At 35.3% G+C, this 17,859-nt stretch overlaps 1 long non-coding RNA gene across 1 annotated transcript; it reads right to left on the reverse strand.

Annotated features, from left to right (window-relative positions):
• Positions 1–1,852: 1,852 nt before the first annotated feature.
• Positions 1,853–9,469, reverse strand: LOC127466870 (uncharacterized). Its single transcript, XR_007902890.1, has 4 exons — positions 9,321–9,469; positions 8,627–8,722; positions 4,854–4,931; positions 1,853–3,386 (listed from the first exon to the last, which is right to left on the reverse strand). It is a non-coding gene; the product is annotated as an uncharacterized LOC127466870 (long non-coding RNA).
• Between the last annotated feature and the right edge of the window lie 8,390 nt (positions 9,470–17,859).

The following is a 17,859-nucleotide window of genomic DNA, read 5'->3' on the forward strand; positions in this document are numbered from 1 at the left end:
CTGATGTGACACAGGGTAATAGAAAGTGATGCATTGCCTGAATTTAAAGGAACACAGACTATTTCAGGATCGGCTGTGCAGCATGAGATCTGTATCAGATTTGAAACAAAGCTAACCAAGCAGACAGAGCAGTAAGATATCTATAGCATCCATTAATCAGTATATACTATGCTGTTGCTGGCTTCTTTTTTTCATTTTGGCTTTTCTGTGTGTGTTCACCATCTAACATTATTTGCCTGATGCCTTTTTAAAGCCAAGACAAATACACAAGGTTACTTGGGAAACCATTTACAAATCTTATCTCCTCTCTGTTCTTTAATTTCAATGCAAGAAATCATATTTTTTGACCCCAAATACCCCACCAGAGTTGTAGATCATCAGTGTGTCTACATAAGCTTATGTCGAAATATGAAGAAGTCAGTATTTGTTGTTGGAGTTTGTTGTTCAGGTGTTCTTTCTGTATGTGTGTACATGTAGTTTTATCCCTTACATTTGACAGAATAGAATGATGGCAGTGCCCACAGCAGAACATTCCCACAAAACATACCCTACCTTTTGAGAAAAGAGTGACATTTGTCTAAATTTCTTTTCATATTAAACTCAGATTAGTAAGTAATTAGTAATCTCAGATTCAAGTTCTCAGAGAAGCAACGTAGCTCTTCATTGTTTAATGGCCAATGCACTTTGCTGCAATGTATGTTTAGATGAGATCTTAAGAACTGAGTTTCTTTATAATCTATATGCTTCTGAGGAGCTAAAGCCACATTTTATGCAAGAAAAAGGTTTTGCACTATCATCTTCAGATTTTCCCTCTGGAATCTACTTGAGAAAATGGACCAGAAGCTTCAGGCACCCCTTATTGGTCTTCTGAAAGAACAGTCATCAGTGCTGGTGCTCTGCACTCTTCCCTGCAACAGCCAACAACTTACTTTGTCTTTGCATCTGTTTGTCCTTTACCTCTGTTTAATCCAAGTTTAGTTGTACTGTATCCAGAAAATTTTTTTAAAGTTATCGAATGTTGTGTATCATAGACTTTGCATGCTAAGAACCTTTCTGCTGAGATTATTGTAGCAGAGAGAGCACAGTCCTTACACTTAGCAAAAATTGTGCATTTATCAAACAAGCAAACAAGGTTGTGTGCCTTTAAAAAGGTTTTCATAGCAGCCTATTTCATATTTCCTTAAAAAAATTAATGCTACTTTCTCCATAGTGTTGCTCTGACATTGTATACTATGAAGTTTTAAAGCCAGACACCTTCTAGCAATAAGAACTTCAGAAGTAAAGCCTGCTGAAACCATCTGAACTGCTTCAAAAAGTGCAGCCTCCTCTCAGGGATCAGCTATTTTTCCCAAGTTTGAAATTCTAACCTGGTAAATAGCATCAACAGGGGAGTTTTCCCCCAACTCTTTTGGAGAACCCCACAGATATGAATATCTTCAAAGGAGAATCTGTTAAAAAATGTAACAGTCTTCAAAGGGGAAACACCACCCTCAGCAATCTGAAGTTCTTTAAAGTGGGAGCCCACCAGCACTAAGAATCCTCAGAGGACTAACTCCCAGAGCACTGTGAAAATTTGTAAGAGAACAAGCCCTCTCTCACAAATACCCAGTAGGCTATTATTTTCCTTTAAAAGGACTCTTACATGTGTACATTTATAATTACAGAAAGGGTCTTATTTAACCAGAGCCCTGTAGAACTCTCTTGCTTTTAAAAACAAATATTGATTAAAAGAAAAGAATGAAAGAAGAAAACAATTTGACTTTACTATTTTCCTTTATCTTCTTTTATTTATAACTGATCTCAATATAATACACCAATAACACTTGGTTCATGTAGCTCTTTTGATCTCTGGAACTCAAAAGTATTCTTCAAGAGTTGTGAAGAAATATTCTCTGAGTGCAGTTATCCACTTATAATGCTTGTTAACTGGGAGTCCAAACACTCTATCAGGAAGCACATATATCTCTTTTGTACTGTTGCTGGGTATGTTCTTTCAAGACGTACTTTCTTGAATAAATATTCAAGGGTTTGGTGTTCTCCTCCCACCCTCCCCTGTATTTTAGCATTTTGTTTGGTAGGAATAGCTAACACAGACATTAAAGTCATTATCAATGGCTGGAGTTGCCTTCCAGGCATGCCACAAATGCCCAGATAAGGTGGGCAATGAGTCCAGCTGCCATGCTGGGTGAAAGGAGAGAGATGCTGAGGTGGCTTGAGCTACTCACGAGCATCCTTTCCAGATATGAATGCAGGCATGTCCTTCTAGTGGGAGTGAATTTATCATGGGTTTTCAGGAAGCAGAAGAGCCCTGTTTTTTTGAGATGGAGAATGGCTTGTCTGACAAAAAGTGCCTGCATCAAAGCCACCATGTGAAGTCAGTTCTCCTGAGTTCCAAATCAGAAGAAGGCTGGGGTCTTTTTTTGCATGTTTTTGCCTCATCGGTCAATAATACAGTCATGTAGGAAAGAATTTTCCCTGACTCCCAGGGTCTGTGAGTGTATAACCCAAACACTGAGAATTACTAGTAAAATTTCTGACTTGCTGAAGAAATGGTAGAAATAACTAAATTTTACATTTAGAAGTAAAAATATCATGCTCCATTCATGTATTTATTAGCTTCTTCTGTTTCACAATGCTGTATGATTTATTTTCTGATGTAACTGTAAAATCTGAAGCTTTCATATCTTGTGTTTAGTGATGTTTGATGGTTTGATTTCCTGCTTCTTAACTGATCCAAAAATGTGTGCCAAGAATATGATGCCTGATAGTATCCTCATCTTCGACTATACAAAGGGAAAAAATCTTTTGCAGTATATGATAAATATCTTTACACTTCTTTGATGATAGAATAGTCTGATATTTGCCACTTTTTTTTTCTTACTGAAAATAGCATCTTCTGTTTGGAAGTTACTTAGATGTATCTGGTGGGTGATGTTTGGGTCTGATACCAATAAACACATTTATCCCATTCAGCAGATTAACTGTGTTTTGCTATGAAGCACTGATGGTTGCAGCAGTGTTTATATCCAACAGCACCATTGACTAAATCTACTTGCAACATGCGAGGAAAAGAAGCAAATAGACAAGTCAAAGGATACTTTGACAGCTCTGGGCAGGCTGCAATGAGTCCTTAAGTAGTCAGAGGAATTTCCTTCCATTATGAGATCTGACAGTTAGTCCCTCCATCCAGATGTGACAATCTTTTACTGACTTTTTTTTTTTTTTTTTTTACTAGCATTTATGCCAGAGAATTTGATAAAATGGAGATAACTATGTTCAGAACAGGCTTTTTGTTGCTGGAAAGCTCTCCTGTAAGCCAGATATCATAAATGTGAATGTAGACACTGATTCTTCTGCTCGGTAGATTCTGTATTTGGATATGAAACCTACGAACAAGGACGAAATTAGTGATAGTGCATTTGAATTGCTCCTTTCCAAAGAAAGTTTAAATTACTTGCTGAGAGCATTTGGTCTCTGGATTCTGCTGAAGCGCACTCTCTATCCCAAAACACAGAACACTAGTCATAATAAACCAGAATTTAAATGTATAGTAAGAAACCTTGTATTCATTCTTGCTGCAATTATGTCGCATTCAATGGAGTTTCATCAGAGACAAATACAACATTGTTATTCACGGGACCTGGAAAGAATGTTTTTTTTTTCCAGTGAATCTTAGTTTCCATAATGCAAAATTTACAAAGCTATTGACAGAGGAGAAAGGTGCAGAAAATGGCTGAAATATCTGTATTTTCCTACTCTTGCATTAAATGCTAATGGTGTGGCAATCCTAAACAATAGTTAGAACTGCAGAACATTTGTCAGTTTAAAACAAAAAGCCATCACCTTTAAAAAATGAAATATTTGAGGCACACTCCAATGTTCAAGCGCAAAAAGGAAAATAAGAAGACTCTAAGTTTCCTGAATCCTGTCCCAATTATATTTCATTTAATAACAGTCAGTGAAATATCTAGTGGCAGGGGAAATGAAACTACATGATTTTATGGGATCATTCATCAAGAACTAATTGAAGCTTTCATACAGTTTAGTGCTGATAAAACACTGTAACAATAAACAATAACAAAATTCACCAGAGAAGGATTTGTTTTGCCGTGAGGAAAATGGTTCAGTTTCATCCTGGGGATTCCTGGTTAAAAGAGTCTCCAATTTAAAAAGGGGATAAGCACAGGCTCCTGTGCATAATGACAGAGTGGGAACTGTGGCAAATGTATTAGTATTGCTCCAGTGGAGCTATTCTCATTGTAAGTATTTGCTATTGTGTGTGGTGGAGGCAAGACGCAGAACAACCAATAGGATTTTTTAAAGTTGGATTTTTTTAAGCAGTTCCCATGTAGTTTTATGAAAAGTAAATTACAGATACAGCACAAGCAACTGAATTTCTGATTCTAAAATTGCTAAATTATCTTAGTTTTATTGAATCAGAAAAATTGTTCTTTCCTGTATTTCTTCATGGAATCAGGTTAGTCTTACAGTGATAGTTCTTTCTAACACACGCTAGAGTGATGTCCTGTCAATTCTTAAATTATAAAACATCATAAAACATGTTCCCTCTTTATTTCTGATCTATTTTCTCTGATCAGAACATTTAGGCAGTCCAGAAACACAACAAAGATTATCAAGAATGTATTAATTTTGATTTAAAGAATGAAATAATGAATATTTCATCAATCTTCATCAGAAACCCAAAGAAACTCCTAGGAAGGTGGCATTGTAGTTCAGTGGTTCCAGACCTTGCAAAAGCCACCTCAAGCAAATAACTTCAGTTCTTGTCTTCTCCTCCTCCTCCTGCCCTCTTAAAGTGCAAATCCTCCTGTGATCATAAAGTTTCATGTCACCTGTTTGTAGAACATGCTGTCCAGTGAACCTCTTTTGTCGGTTAGAACTTCTGGATGTATCAAAACAGCAAAATAACACTGTAATAAATAACATTAATGAGGCACATATATATAATAACACAATAACATAACATTTATGATTTTATGCTAGGTCATGCAACAGGAAACAAGATGCTGAATGCCTGTATGATCGTAAGGGTTGATTTTCTGCTCACTTTTGCAATTTCTGAGACATTCCAACTAATCGATCTTTCTTGAAGATCATATCAGAGAAGGACAGGAGAAGTAATCATATTTTATTAATTAAGTCCACCTCTTAGGTGTTTTTTAATTGGAATTATAAATTATATATGTCTATAGGTACATGCTCCTGAAATTTTAGTGGTGTTTTTTTTTCTTTTTCTTTTTTTTTTTTTTTTTTTTTTTTTAAGAGAAGCAGAAGACTTAAAAGACCATCAAATAGTATTTGGAGTCCACCTTCCCTGTGTCTGGTCGTAACAATAACAGAATTGATAGGGCATATTTTTCCACTCAGTTATATGTGTACAGATCCATCACCTTAATACAGTAATTGCTATCATGTTAGCCTTTAGTACACCTGCATTTCTATGGTAGCTGTAAAAGCTATGAAAGGGGACTAGCTCAATCATATTGGTGATCCCAAGATATGGTGCTTTATACCTGGTGGTGGTTAACTTTGATGGACCTTCAACACTCAAGCTGGTTGGGACTCCAATTAGAGAAGTGTAAATGTAAAAGCAAGGTTCAAATTTTGGCCTGTCAAAAACCAAAATTAATTGAATCTACCTCCATATCTCACAGGATGTGAATGTCTCCAAAGTTCAGAAATATTTCACCTGAACTTAAATCACAGATGATATATAAATGAAGATGAGATACAGCTGTGGCTGATCAATCTTTAGAAAGTGTTTAATGGTAGATACCTTTAAGTCACTGGTATGCAGAGCTTGGAAGAACCCTGAGCTTTCAGAGTTTTACAAGTTATCAAATATTACTTTTCTAGATAAGTTGAATTGCTGTTTATCAGAATAGGGCTATATTTTCTCCATTTCTTTTACCCCAATAAAGTTTATTAAAAATAATCATATCATATATCACATTGTAGTAAAATAAAGAAGCTGTAATGTTATTGCATTGTTATTTTCCCTGATTATATAGTTAAGCAAAAGGTCACTTTCCAGAGACAGTGAAAAGCTACATGATATCTCTAGGATTGTCTTTTACAATTATTTTGAGGCTTGTGAATTGTCACATATTCCAAGCATTTTGCACTTCTATTTTGCACTGTCTCTTTAAAGTTTCCTTTTTCTCTTAACCTTTTAGTTCCTCTCTTAATCTTTTTTCCATAGTTTCTGAATAAATATTTTCATCTTGGCCAACACAGGCCTAAAATCATAAAAAACTGGACAGGTTCTCAAGGGGCAAGGTGCACCAAATCCAGACACCATCAACTGGGCACAAAAATGATGCAGTATTTGGCATTGTCTCTGGGTCCTATTTGTGCTCCAGTTGACTGAGCTATAGCACCCACCGCTTCCATTATCCATACTTGAAAAAAGTAGAGATGGAATGAGCAGATATGGCAGGCCATCACTACAGCTGTCCTTTCCTACTCTGCATTACATGACCATGCCCATTTCTGCGAACAAACTTCAAAGCAAGGGATACAAATTGCTGTGTTGATATGCAACAGAAACTTTGGTTGACAACTTTAGCGTACATTTTGTTACTTTAGCAAATATTTTAGAGGAAAATTGTGTGTATCATTGCAATACATTATTCTTACGCATGGTGAGCAGATCTTTCTCTTGATTCCAATGGGACTATTCCCAATATCTCTATGATTCCCAGATACAATACATTCTTTATGAAAAGAGCATGCACAAGACATCCAGGATTTTCAAAATCCAAGTACTACATCTTTCTCAATCAATATGTGTTCTGACATTTTTACTTTTAAGTTCTACATGGCTAACTATATTTATTGAACTATCATCTAATTTTGGTTTAGTGCAAGAAGTTAACCTTTGAGTTTTGATAATTTTCAGTGTTTTCGCTGATTTGTAAGCTGGTTTTTAATTTGCCAAAAAATGTCTGTGAACTGATCACAATTAAAGTAAGATGTTAGCAGATAAAACTAGTGGAAGATTTATTTCCACCTTGTATTATATTCATAATCTGCTTTTTTTTTAAATAACTCTAATTAGGAAATACATAAATAAAAAATAAAAAATGTGGGAACTCCTGCGAGCAGAATCAATATTTTCTATCCAATGGTCATTGCTAAAGCTGCCATTGAATTTTCACTAGTAGAGTAACTACCCTTAAATTTAAGCCTTGATTCAGAGAAAACATTTGGGTTTATCACTAATTCCGACTGATGTAGACAGGTGCCTAATTAGCAGGATATATTAGGTCTATCCAATTGCTCTAAATTGAACACAGGCTTAAATGCCTTGCTGAATAAACCCTTACCATTGAAACCAAACCATGGAAACAACTCAGCTGCCCTGGAATCAGCCACATTTATCTATTATATGATGAATGGAAAGGTATCTGAAGGGTAGCAGTTGTAGCACTGATAATATAGGTACTTGAGGAATGGAAACGATCGCACCAAGATGTGCATGTATGTGCATTCTTTTATGAGAAAAATAGGTGTAAAATTATACATAATGAGTAAAAATAGGATACATTTTTGTGTAAACTCCTCTCATGCACAAAAATGAAACAGAGAGAAAACATTTTCTGTTACTTCTTGTCTATAGGTATTCCACTACTTCTAGGCCAGGAAATTAATATGGGAGCAATGCAAAAAATTTATCAAGTGATTTATCTTTCTATATTATTAATAAAAATATGCAGTCTATAGTGCTCACCTTTTAAATACTTTAAGTCATATGTGCTCGAAGTTTTGCATGTCTTATGTATGATGACATAGACCTTTAGTTCTTCCTAGTGTGTGCTGTGCATGCCTGACAGGATAGGAAGAGAAATTCCAAAATGCTGTTTACTACTATTTACTAGTACCTAACTTTAGCTTGGTAAGTTTAAATTGTTCTAACTTCTGCTGAGGGACTTTTTCAAGTGACTGATATTTCACGAGAAAAGAAAAGTATTCTATATATATTTTTATTCTTCAGGTCATGTTTCTTAAGGCAAGGCAAGCTGTAAAGAGCTTCAGAGCAATGCACATATGCACCTTGGTGATCCTCCCATCCTTGCAAGATTCCTACATGGCTAGCTAAGTCAGCTTTATTTATTTTATTTTTATTTATTTTCAACATCAGACTGTATAAACTGGGAAAACAAGGAACATTTTCATTAAGCTTAGTGTATTATATTGATATCTCCTAAAATGGTCAGTAGTGGAATTTAGGATTAAATGTACCTAATCTAACTTTCAGTGCCTGCAATGACAATGTCTATATCTGAGTTCATTATGCTAAATTCCTTCTTTAGTGGAATGGCACTTTCATGTCAGTAGCACTTCAATTTATATTTAGGAATATATTTTTGGATATAACTAACATCATATTATAAATATCTATATTTAGTCAAATGAAACCTATCTGTGGTATCTTAATTATGTACTAACCCTTTTTGCTTTTATACTGAAGGAGTTGCTTCTGGGAAAGCACTGATGCTGCTCTTAAAGTGTTTCAGGTTCTGTTTTGTGTGACAGAAATAACCGTAACATTTGAGGTGGTAGAATAATAAGCAAGACAAATAAAGAAAAGCCCTGGCCTTACCTGGGATCAGAATGCCTCCTGTTCATTTGTCTGGGCTCCTTTTACAAATGCTGTGTCTGACTGTGTTCTTCCTGTTTCAAAGATATAGCAGAATGCCTAAAGACAGGAATAATAATAATAAAAAAATGACAGGAATAAAAGACAGAAATAAAATACTCTGTGTTCAACAGTAGACAGCATAAATAGAAAAACAAGACTAAATGGGCTCACTTTCATTTCATCAGTTGTATCACAGCTAGAGGAAACTCTATAGTAGATATTTGGTTCAGAAAAGTCTACAGTATAATCTACTATATAACAGAACAATTCCTGGTTCCCTAAAAATTGCTTACAATGCGCTAAACCACAAGAAAACCCCATAACCAGAATATGCCAGCGGAAGACAGATCAAACATTTCAGCAAAGTCGTAAGTGGTAAGGTAGTATGTTAAAAAAAAATGCAGATTTTACAAGGCAAAAGGAAAAAAAAAAGTTCCAAACAGTAATTATCAGTGACCTGATGAAAGCAATTCCTGGTGGCATAAGATCTGGCAAATGGTTTAACCTTGTTAAAGTGAGCAGGACCCCAAAGCACACAACCAGCTAATGTCATTTATTTACAGCAGGAGTCCACCCTGCTTTCTGCCTTGGATCACGGCTGCTTTCCAGGCCCTGGGAAGGTTATAAAGACTCACAAACCATAGCTGCTCCATACCTTGAAGACTCTCCCTGCACACTTCTGCTGTCTACAGAACCCATCAGGAGGACTAATAACACCTAAAAGGTGTTATGAAGCAATAGAGCTACAGGTTCATTTCAAATCCTCCTAGAGACAGCACGACCTCAAGTGCCCTAGACTTCCAAGTCCCACTCCTTTCTGCCTCAAATGAGTGCTGTCACTGTGTTACAAATTACCAGAGACAAGGAGGGTACAGCGGAAATACTGTTACACCCCTCCCCCTTTTTTCTGTTTGTTACATAGTCCCTTCCCTATTTTCAGTCTAAATTTTAACATGTTCCTTGACTTGTTAATCTGTTTGTGAGGCTGCTCCAGCATTTCACCAGATAAAGAAAAAACAATCTCAGATGGAATAGTTTTAATTTCCAGTCTGAATTTATTTGTGACCAATTTGTAACCATCTAATTGTGTGCCTGCGCTAAATGGGAGTTTTCCCATTGAGTGTAATTGGATCAGGCCCCAAACCGCAAAGACAGCTGCTCTTATTATGGCATGAAAAACAGACAGGGTCTGGGTGTTATTGCATAATGACAGCAGTAAATTATATTCCAAGGGCAAGATCAGAAGCTGGTGTAAATCAATACAACTCAACTGGCTTTTAAAAAGTTGTATCAGTGTGTGCAAGCTGCTATTTTGGCCCAAACATTTTCTCAGTAGATTTTAAAGCTCATCCTGCTGCATAATGCATGCTAGGGAATTACTTCCAGCAGCTCCTGCACCAAGCCTAAACTGTCTGACTGAACCCAGGCTTGTATTTCAGAAAGTCATTCAAACTTGATTTAGAGAGTGTGTATCATGGAGAATCTACCACACTCCCACAGACACTTTTCAAATACTTATGCTCTTTGTTCTTAAAGAAACCACATCACTTTATTTTCTTCCTCACTAAGATGCCAGGTTCTAGCTAGATTTCCTAGCTCTTTTTTTCCTAATACATATAAAAGCCTCCTCATTCAATTTTCCTCTTCTTATATTTATGCTTCTTCAACACTATTGTGACATCCTTTAGTCTCCATGCTGGGGAGCTGAGTTGATTAAACTTTGATTTTATTCGGTCATCATTTAACAATTTTCCAATTCAAACATTTTCTAAGACCTTTTTAATTGTTCAAACTCACAACACTGGTTGCTTTACAGGATGAGTAGGTAGCTTCTGATGCAAAAATTTACAGTCTGATATGTTTAACTAGAATTAGAAAAAAATAATATTTGGCTGTTTCCTGGGAGAGAAAATGAAAACTATCAAACAACAGCTACATTGTTTGACTATGGTTTAACATGTTTATAAGGAATAATAGATGTAATGAAATTGCTCTATGGAACAGTCTCTGTTATTCTCTTTAAGTATATAGACTCAATTCACTGATTTCTCTAAATCAGGTGAGATTTTGAAAGGCATGCAGCCACACTGCATGAAGCTAGTTCTGAAAGTGTAATCAACTTTGATTTACCTGAAGATAATAGTAAAACTCAGTAATTTCAATTAGGGTAAATAAAAATGAAGCTTTCCTGATGAGAAAAATACTAACTATATTATTGTATTTTTGTTTGCATAAATGTAAAAGTCTTGGTGATTCTGTAACTAACTTTCATGCTTGTTATGTCTATGAATGTGTTTTAAAAGTTGTCCAGGCAGACAGTACCCCAAATTAATGCCATCTTGATCTTCAATAGTAATGCTCAGGAGTAATAGGAAAACAGTGCAGTGGAAGTTTTAGTACTTGCCTTTTATTTCAAAAGGAAATTTGGCTAGAAAGGCTTTGCTAGCCCGAGATTAAAAGGAATTTTCAGCCTAAAAGTACAGCTGATAGCTGCAATCTAATGTACATTCATTGCTACAAGATCTTCAACATTATGAACCATTTTGGAACATCTAAGAGGGACAAAAAACATGAGGACTAGTATCAAATAAGTATACTTACAGGCTTGGAAATTGGAGGAAGAGTTAGAAAAAGGTCAAATATGAAGAAAAACAATGAAACCAAAACATGTTCAACTGGTTCATTAAAACATAATAAGCAATTAAAAAGCTTGTATTTATTTAGTGCTGTGAGAATAATTTGAGTATGAGCCTTGTTAGCTTCAGTTGTCCAAATCAAGGAGGATCTGTCAAGGAGGTTCTCATCAATCTTGTATAATGACTACAGAAGCATTTAGCTGATCTGAGGGGCACAGCTGGATTTTCAAACAACCCTTTCATTTGGAAGCTCTAATTTAACACTTAGAGGAAAACTCCCGTGTTGCTCTGTCAAACTTCGTCTGGATAAACATTTTTCTTAAGAAGAATTCTCTTGGTAAATAAAATTTCAAAGTAAAAAGTATTACTAAAGATATATCTGTGCAAGTTGCATTAATGTTGCAGTAGTGAAGGATGCATCCCACAGAGATGGTTTCACCAGACCACCCTGTTTATTCAGCCTTGCAATGTTATGTTGGGAGATTTAAAGTGAGATTAGAGTATATCTCATGAAAAAGAGTACGCATATTAAGTTTACTCCCAAGATTGACAGGAGAAGAACAAAACTCCACAGAAAAATATTTGTGAAAAATACTCAGATAAAGATCCTGAAAACAGAAGGTATTGGGTTATTGTTCATAGCATGAATTGAAGCAGGGAGAAGACAGAGATGCAGATTTTGTCTTCATACAAATTATAAGTGCAAGATATATGGGGGATAAAAAAGAGAATTATAATGGATACTGTGGAATAATTTCCATGATTAGAGTAAGAATGTAAACTTGTTCAGGAAATACAAGAAAATAGGAAGTTTAGGAAATATTAGGAAGAAATGAGGAGGAGAGTGCCTTAGTACTGTTGTGAAGAGTACAGATATATTTCAAGTCTCTAGAGAAAAGAAACAAAATGCCGTGTAAAGATCTATAAGTTACTATAGAATTAGAAACGTAAGGAAGAGGAAAAAGATTTCTGTTTTGGTCCTAGGTTTCTTTTTTTGTTTTGTGTTGTTTTTTGTTTGTTTGTTTCTTTGTTTTTTGTTGTTTTGTTTTGGTTTGGTTTGTTTTGTTTTTTCTCTGTATGGGTCCCACTCCCCCTCGAATTTTAATAACACCATTAATGGGATTTATAGCTCACTGGAAATTTGAGTGGCCTGAGTATATGTTGACAAGGGAGTGCAGCAGCACCCTGACTGTGAGATAGCTTGTGTTGATGAGCATATTTTGATACAGAAGGTACAGAAAACAACAAGAAAGGAGGATTTTTAAATTCAGTTCTTAACAGTGAGTTCAGAAGTGCACAGAGAAGTCTGGAAACAACTAATGAGGCAGCAGTTCTGTGAGGGGTTTAAGAGTAATAAAAGGAGTCAGATGTTGAACATGTGTTAATAACACATCATTCTTTAGGAGAAAAAACAAAACCTGCATTGCAATGTACACCTGCAAAACAAGGAAAGGCATTTTCTCTTCCTATCTGCATTGGGCAGGTTACTCTGTCCTCGGCACTGGACAGTCTTCAGCTTCTGTATGCTTAGTGTAGACCTTGTTCTTCCAGAAAATGTGGAAGAATTGAGGTTAAGAAGAAGGATAATCAGATGTCCAGAATATTTGATACAAGAAGGAATACAAATTGAATTAACATAATTTATGCCTAAAGAGAAAAGATAGGGAGGGCAAGGAAGAAAGATGATACCTGAGATGTTTCATAATAAAAAGAAAAAAATATTGAATAGTTTTCCATGTCAGAGCGGCTACCAGAGAAAGTAACAGAATAGAATTACAGAAAATCAGGTCTGGCATTAGTTAAACCATCCTACTGATAATGATCATCAGTAATGAGGAGAAGAGGATCCAGAAGGGTTACTAAGTTCCCATTCCTTGAAGATCTTTTAAAATAGGCTAGCCATATACCTACCAAGGATAACAGATATATAATATTTGAGAAGAGATTAAATAACTAATTTCTTGAGGTCCTCTCCAGTCCTGACTCTAGTGTTGCTTATTCCTAACTTTGAAGGTAGTAATTTCCAGAAAATTAAGTTAATAAAGACAGGAAGAAATGTGTTCTGCAAAAAAATCAATAGACAGATCTAGTCCAGAGAAATTGTTTATTTTCTTCAGCTTCAAGGAAATATATTCTTTTATTTAACTAAACTTTCAACAGCATTTTACGTACTAATCTTTCTAATATTTAGTGATTCCAAGTTTACCATACTCATACCTTTGCAAAAGAAATGCTTCACATTTAGTGGTATATCTCCCTTGAGATTTGTAACATCTTATATTTTTCACACATTTTATTCAAACACTTATTTAAATGGGTTTTCCTTTCCCAGACCCTAGTGTGTAGTCTCCATTTTTCTTCTGGGTACTCATTTAATATCTGTAAAATTATTGGTGGGGTGTAAAAAAAATGTTTGCCTTGATGTCATTCAATAATACTAGGGAACATTAATTAATTGTATTTTTCTTTGCCCAAGGAAGAAACCTTTGGTTCATTTAGTTATATCACACTTGACATCACCTATCTTTGCCGTAGTCAAACATGGGGGCTAGAGAGGAGATTATGGAGGCTAAGGTTTGTTCAGGATAGGACAGAGTGAGAAATAAACTTTATAGTTAGCAAAATGTTTTAAGCATTTCCAAAGTTTCCTATTCCTTGTCAGCTTAAGTCTTCTTGAATTTCTTTGAACTTTTAATCTGTTATTCCACTCAGAAAAACACACCTTCATCAGAATGGAGTGGCTGAAGAGAGTTCATTAGACATATAGGATATACAGATTCAGGTCCCTGCATAGCTGCTCCTTGCTTCCTACCTGTGTCCTGATCAGAAGGCTATCAATTATCCAGAAGTGATTTCTTTCCCTCATCTTTTATTTGCGAGAAGGTGTCCAATAGTTATTTTAAAATTAATAAATAATTAATTGGAAATAGATGGCTTATAACAATTTGATATATTAACAGACAATGCAGGAGACATCCTTCCAACAGTGAATTTATGTTTATGTCAAAAGTAATAATATAGTTCATGCTCATGGGCTCACTCAATATGTGAAAGGAGTAAGGTCAGGATTAGTCTTTTCCTGGTAGTTATCTCTGTTGACTTTTTAAAAATTTTATTTAGCTACATCAAGATTTGGTTGTTTATAGCTGTTGCATATTTATAAGTTCTTGGCTAGAAAGCACAAAGTGTAAATTCTCAGATAGGTCATACAAGAAATAGCACATTTTTCTCTCTCTTTTTTCACATCACAAAAGTAAAATTCAAACTACAGTATTTTAAGATAAATCCAAATTGCTAGAACAAAATGATAGTTTTGGTACTGCAGAGAAAACTTAACAAAGTAAGAAACAACAAACCCCAAATACATACCTTTCCTTCTTCATTATTCAGCCTTCATTATAATACCACATGTATCCAGACCATCCTTGCCATATATTCTCTGACCTGTTGTCTTGCCTTTTGTCATTTTGGACTTTCCAGTGACTTTTCCAGTGACAGTTGAAATACACAGGCTTGGGTTTCTTTCAGGAGAGCTGTATTGTTATAATTTTGTACGGCTGACATAAATATTTCTGATGGAATGAGTTATAGGAGCAATAGGCATTGCAATTTCTTACTGAAGTACATAAAACGTGCAAGTTAAAATACTGCCAAGTTTTCTGGCCTCTTCTGCCTATATAGAGACACTGAAAAGGCATCTGCCGAGGAGCATCACATCCTTGGTTACTAGCAAATATTTTTATTGGTATGTAAGTCATGTTAGAACTTCTGCTTTTACACTTTATGATGAGGCAATGCATAACTACAGCAGCACATATTCAGTGCGAGAGGAGCTCATTCTGGAAACTGGTGTTCTCCAGAAGGTTTTAAACATTGTTGTAGCAAACGCAACAACCAGTGAAATGACAGCACAGAGCAATTTAGATAGCTGACATTTCACACCAGTACTCTGTTTAATATGAAACATAGTAGTGTACTAGGAAATTTATAAAGCACTCAGGTATTTTTTATCAAAACTTGCAAATTAACAGGTTCTGCTGCCATGCATTTTTTGTATAGACTACAAAAATAATGGATGGGATAAGAGTCCTGCTAAAAGTTAGTTGAAAAGTAGTGGGACCCCAGGCTGGGTGATCCCACATTGGATGTTCCCTGAGCTCAGTAGCTTGCAGGAATATATTCTGTGTAGCCCAAATTATCAGTAGAAATCTCTTCTTCAGGGGACTGAGGAAGAAATCTTGAAGGAATGAGCTGCTTTCTTCTTCATATCTTACTTTCACAGGACGGAAAGTAATCTAATCATAAGACATGTTTTTAAAATAAATATTTTGCAATGTCACGATGCGTTTTTAAAACATGCTTTCAAATTGGGAATGTTTAAAGGTTCATGCACACAAGAACATTACCTGAGTGATAGATTTCCTATACTGAAAGGTTTCTTCATGTAAATTGCTCGGTAATTACATTTCAAAACAACATTGATTTCTTATATGTCAATACTAATTAGAGATTAAATGTCCAATTCCTGTCAGGTAGGTGAGCATCTAAAGTTGGAACTCTCCTGAGTGATGTTTTTTTCAGTAAGGCTTGGTTTTTGGGACACTTTGTATTTCTTTTAAAATGTTCTTTCTGTCCTCTGTCTCTCTTTGGCTAGCGGATCTCTTTTCTCCTCATTTTCACTCCTCCACAGTGCTTTTTAGAAATGATTCAGTGAAGCAGCACTGGCCCCCTTGTACAAAATTCCCAGTGTATGTTGAAAATTTATCTTACTTCTGTTACGTGTTATAATTACAAGTTCCAATCAAAGTACATCTTTTGAGTTACAAGTTTGTGTCATTGCTTTAGTAGAAATGCAAATGTTATGCATTTAAGATGCAAATGAAGTGAAATAAATATAATGCATGAAGTCTGTATTCCATCTCAGAAGTAATTGTAATGTGTAATAAGGATTCGGCAGCCAGGTTTGACAAGAGAGAAGGCACAACAATTTTTATTTACTGCAAGAGCACTCATCCCTGTCTGACCTCTCCTGGTTCTGTGACATTTAATGTAAATTTGATTTCTATATGTGATGGCAGGCATAGCTGTACTACTTTTGCTTTATCTCACTGGCTTAGTCACAATCATCTTTACAACTTGATGCTTCTGCGTATAGTACTGAGTGCCTGTTTGTGTTTATGAACTATAGAATGGTTTTAAGTCAGAACAAGTGTGTACTGTCTGGCATCTGATGCTTTGGGAAAGTGCTAGAAATAGGATACTACCAAAACAATTCCTTATTTGGTATACGTCTGAGCTTGTGGCACGTTAAAAATTAGCAAAGGATTGAACTGGGCTGACTGTGCTAAGAAGTACTAAAGCAGTTGTTGTCCAGGACTGGCTATTGAAACTGACTTGGACTGCTGGACTCCAAAATACAAAATACACCATGGCAGTGGTTTCTGTAATTTACCTCTGCTTTCTAAAAAACAAATTTTCCTTTTCTTCATTTTATACCTGATGTGAGCAATTTTATTGCTGAATGACAATAAAAGACAGTTTTTAAATTATTTTTACAGAATTTTGTCATCATCTTCTTCACTTTTTTTCCCTTTTTCATTTTTTTATTATTTTTTTCTAAATGTAAGAATCCTAGTTTGTTTTGTGGGATAACGGTTTTCCAAGTTTCTCATCATCCTTACAAAATTTCTGTATCCGAAGATGGGTGAGCATAAATTCACACATTATTTAAAACAGCAAATTAACTTGAATGCATACCAGCATGATTATATTAATTTGATGCAACCTCTGCAATCTACATGACTTGTGATGAGCTTATTAATTTCTGGCTAGTTAAATATTGCAGGGAGCTTTTTGTAAGCAAATGAAATAAAGCATTGCTGCTGTGCTTACATAGAGGTTTCTTCAAGGTTTCATTTATAAATGAACCTAGGAACTGCATTTTTTTTGGTTTTTTTTGTTAACTGTAGTCTGCCCTTTACTGTAAGTTTTAGTTCAAATGAACCTGAAAACTCAGGGGAAATAATCTTAAATTCTAATCAGATGTTCTTTAATTTTGTTTAAAATAGTTGTGGTTGTTTTTTGGTTAGTTTTGGTGGGGGTTTTTTGCTTGTTTGTTTTTGGGTTTTGTTTTGTTTTGTTTTGTTTTTTTTTTAGTTTTCAGTGCTGTTTTATTTCAGCCTTGCTTTGTTAGAAACCCCTTTCAGGACAAGTGATAGGCTACAGACCACATCACTACCTTTGCCATCTCGAAATGGCAGAGTTGAAAAGGCTTTAGTACTCAATCAAAATAATGTTCCACTGTCTGATATCAGTGAATATATGGACATACATCTTTGTTTGGTACCAGATAAGTTTTAGAATAAATCACCAGGAGTAGGGAAAAGAAATAGGTCATAAAAATTGAGAAAGTAATACTTAGCTAATAAGGACGCTGTGAAATCTAAGTGTTACAGATATATAGAACAACAACAATTTAAGAGCTGAAACTCCCATCATTCAAAAGACAGTCAGAATAAAGGAAACATTCACTTTATAACGGCGCAAGCAACAAATGGT

Source organism: Manacus candei, unplaced genomic scaffold (assembly GCF_025592945.1).
Source record: "Manacus candei isolate 608988 ecotype Guabito, Panama unplaced genomic scaffold, ASM2559294v1 h1tg000011l, whole genome shotgun sequence".
Classification (NCBI taxonomy): Eukaryota; Metazoa; Chordata; class Aves; order Passeriformes; family Pipridae; genus Manacus; species Manacus candei.